Here is a 3,278-nt window from a genome sequence, read left to right on the forward strand (position 1 = left end):
CATTTATTCCTGCGTTCCCGTACATTTCGAGATACAATTCCAGCACTCCAGACTCCAGGCTGGCATTCCAAGCAATGGTATACTTTAGATAATTGATTTATTTTTTCTTTTATCACTTATAAAGCCATACAATGAACTGCAGAGAGTCGGGCTTCTGTACAAAGGGAAGAGAATAGCCAAGGGGGGAGTTCTGCACATTCACACATGGGTGGCGGGTAATGAGGTCGCCTTTATACACGTGACAAAGGTATGGGCACAAAGATACAAAATATAAAGGATATTTCCATCTCTATAAATACACAGAAACGGGAAAAGTGAGGGAGTTTTCCCCCTATCCCCCCCTTTTTTTTTTGCGCGCGCGCATTTCTGACCTTTTTTTTTTTTTTAATTGACATGGTGAAAAAAAACCCAAACCAAAAAAAAACCCCCAAAAAGTCATTTCTAACCTCTTCATTAACACTGATTAGCAAATAACATTGTAACATTCCCCAAATGATGACGACAACATACAACAACGGGAGAGACAGGACAATGAAAGAAATACTAAAAAAAAAAAAAAAAAAAAGGTGTTTTTTTTTTAAAGAACCCCCCCACAAAAAAAAACCCCATGAAGAACTAGTTTGAAAACAAAACAAAGACCCCGACCCCCTTTGCTGTCTCATTTTCCTGTCTGCTGAATCAGCACATTTTTGCCGCCTAGATCTGTTTTATGGTAGTGCTTTGTGTTCCTGCGGAGCCTTTCCACTGAGGCCCTCGCAAAAGTGCTTTGGGAACTTTAAGGACAAGTTTTGAAGGGGTCCCTCCCCACTAGAGGTGATGGGACCTTTGCCCTCAACTGCTGTGCGTAGCCCAACCCCCCGGACAATCGAAGGTATTAGGTCTAAAGAGGCACGCTGCTCGCTAGTTGACCCTCCCGGGATGTATCGGCAGGACAGGTGGGACCCAGGAGTCCTGGAATCCAAAGCTGCCCCCCCGACCCCATCTGGGTCAGCCTGACCCGATGACATGCAGGGGCCGGAGCAGCAGCCAGGGACGAGTCTGACCAAAGACCTGGGAAGACGAGTTTGAAGGCAACGTTTCAACTAGAGCAGCTGGAGAGATGAAGCCAACATCCCCCTGTGCTCAAGGCTGGATTGGGTTCACCTGAATAGGGAGCGAGGCACATGGCTGGATGGCAGCACCAAGGAGGAGGGGTCCAGCTGATACATACTGGGAGGGAAGTTGAAGAGCGTTACCCGGCGCTCATTGAAGACGATGGAAAGACTTCCCCTAAAGTTCCTTCTGCCTCTGTCTTGGAGAAGGGATTAAGATACAAGCAACTGAGGCCAAGTGCTTTGTCTCTGTGGTTATTACATCCAGACAGGTCGAGATGAAAGGTTAGAGACTGACTGAGCTGTTGCTTTTATCACTCAGTCTGCAGCTAAAGATGCCAGGTTCTCATGTACCCGCTCTCAACTTGCCAGGAAGAGAGAGCTCCAGCCAGTCCGCCTCAACCGGGCCTTTCTGACATTCACACACATTACATTTACCGTGCAATTCAGTGGCTAACTGCACCATATATTTAAACAGGCTACACATGAAAAGTAATAATTGCAGCATTAAAATGGCCAGCCAGGCACAAAAATGGCCAACCAGGCACGAAAACGGCCAACCAGGCACAAACACGGCACGTGAAAAACGCAGGACATTTTTGTAGCTGGTTTCTATCGAGCTTGAATTCAAACGTGTGGCCTGGCACTTACTCCAGAATGGACAGCAAAGAGGGTCGTTAAAAACAAACAAAATAAAAAGGCAGAGACAGGAAACAACAAAAAATAATAATACATATGCGGGATTGGGGGAAAGTGCGTTTCAAAGGCTATCTTTGGCAAGAATATATGCAGTTCTTTGTGCATGAAGTCAGTGTGTGTGTGTGTGTGTACACATGTGTGGGTGTGTGTAAGATATAACATCCACTGCTGGGGGGGAAAAAATGGCAGTGAGATTACAACAAAATGTTCGCTGGGCTAAATGGCATTATGTGTCCATCTCAAATATGGTGACTGCATCGAAAGAAACCAACCCAATGCCTTTGCTGGTCCTTTCGAACACAATAAAATGAACATGGACAGTGAAGCCAGGCTGTCAGCTGGCATACATTGGCGTGGTAGCTGGGTGGACATCAGCAAAGTTATACTGGGCATGTCTACATGTGTGCTTTAATCCGCACTAACCTATTTTAATGCACATTAACTAAATAGCATTTTTTCAGTGACACTTTAATGTGCATTAAAATATGCTAAAGTGAATTAAAGCGCATGTATAGACATGCCCGGGAGTACTAGGTTTACTGCGCATTATTTAAAGCACATTAATGAACGTGCAGACGCGCCCACTGATGCTTTGGCTCGGTGAATCCAGAAAGTTACCCAGAAAATGCAACTTTCAACCCAAAGTAAACACATCTGGAAAAAAAGCTGGTTAGTTCCTTACTAGCTTTGTGTTATAAATACAATCTATGGGCGACCTTAGCATTCGAGATTTCGACAGGGTCTAAATCTTCCGTCTTCAGCAAGTGAGTTAGTATCTGAGCCATGAGCAGGTCACAGCGGAAAGCAAGTGTTTTGTCACTGTCGGGTCTCGGCTGCGGTGGGGTTATACATGAGATCGCCGGGTTAATTTGATGGGAGCTGCTCTCTGAGTTTTGGGTTCGAGCCCCCATTTTGGACAGCGGGCCAGCGGCTTGAAATCAAAGAGAAAAAAACCCAACACTGGTTTTAGCGGTGAGGGAAAAAAAATAAAATAATGTAGTCTGAAAAATAGAGACTTGCAAAAATATATCATCTTTATATCTCTATAAACACAGTGTTTCTCTAATCAGTTAATGGCAGGGTGAGAAGGTCATGGCTGAGCGGTCCATCTGCCTCGAATTCTGCAGAAGGAGGGAGGTTTCTATTGTCAAAAGCAACTTAAATGCTATAAAAAAAAGGCCTCAACCGTAGGGTGGGACGGGGGACGCGGAGCCCCCGTCAATTCTTCCATCCACGCAGCAGTCTCTCAACACATCCCCAAGACCAACCAAAGGCTTCGACGCGCACGCAGCCGCGTCCCGCACATGCACACACACACGCACTCACGCACACGCCACCGGCCCTCGCGTCTCACGGCAATGGGGTTACAGCTCACGCGCTTTGCATGCTTCGCTTGCTCTAGGTGCTAACGAGTTCCTGTAGGCCGAAGGAAGGGGAAGGGGGAGGTTGGGGTCTGTAAGAGGTGGGTCAGGGAGGGGAGGGGAGGGG

The 3,278-nt window shown here is 46.5% G+C and overlaps 1 long non-coding RNA gene across 1 annotated transcript in view; it reads left to right on the top strand.

The window, feature by feature from the left end:
- The first annotated feature begins 2,240 nt into the window (after positions 1 to 2,240).
- Positions 2,241 to 3,278, top strand: part of LOC109301466 — a 1,386-nt gene continuing 348 nt past the window's right edge. The window contains exon 1 of the long non-coding RNA XR_002098541.1: positions 2,241 to 3,252. This is a non-coding gene — a long non-coding RNA (uncharacterized LOC109301466). The remainder of the gene's footprint in view (positions 3,253 to 3,278) is intronic.

Source organism: Gavialis gangeticus, unplaced genomic scaffold, assembly GCF_001723915.1.
Source record: "Gavialis gangeticus isolate Ggan-Ray unplaced genomic scaffold, GavGan_comp1, whole genome shotgun sequence".
Lineage (NCBI taxonomy): Eukaryota > Metazoa > Chordata > Crocodylia > Gavialidae > Gavialis > Gavialis gangeticus.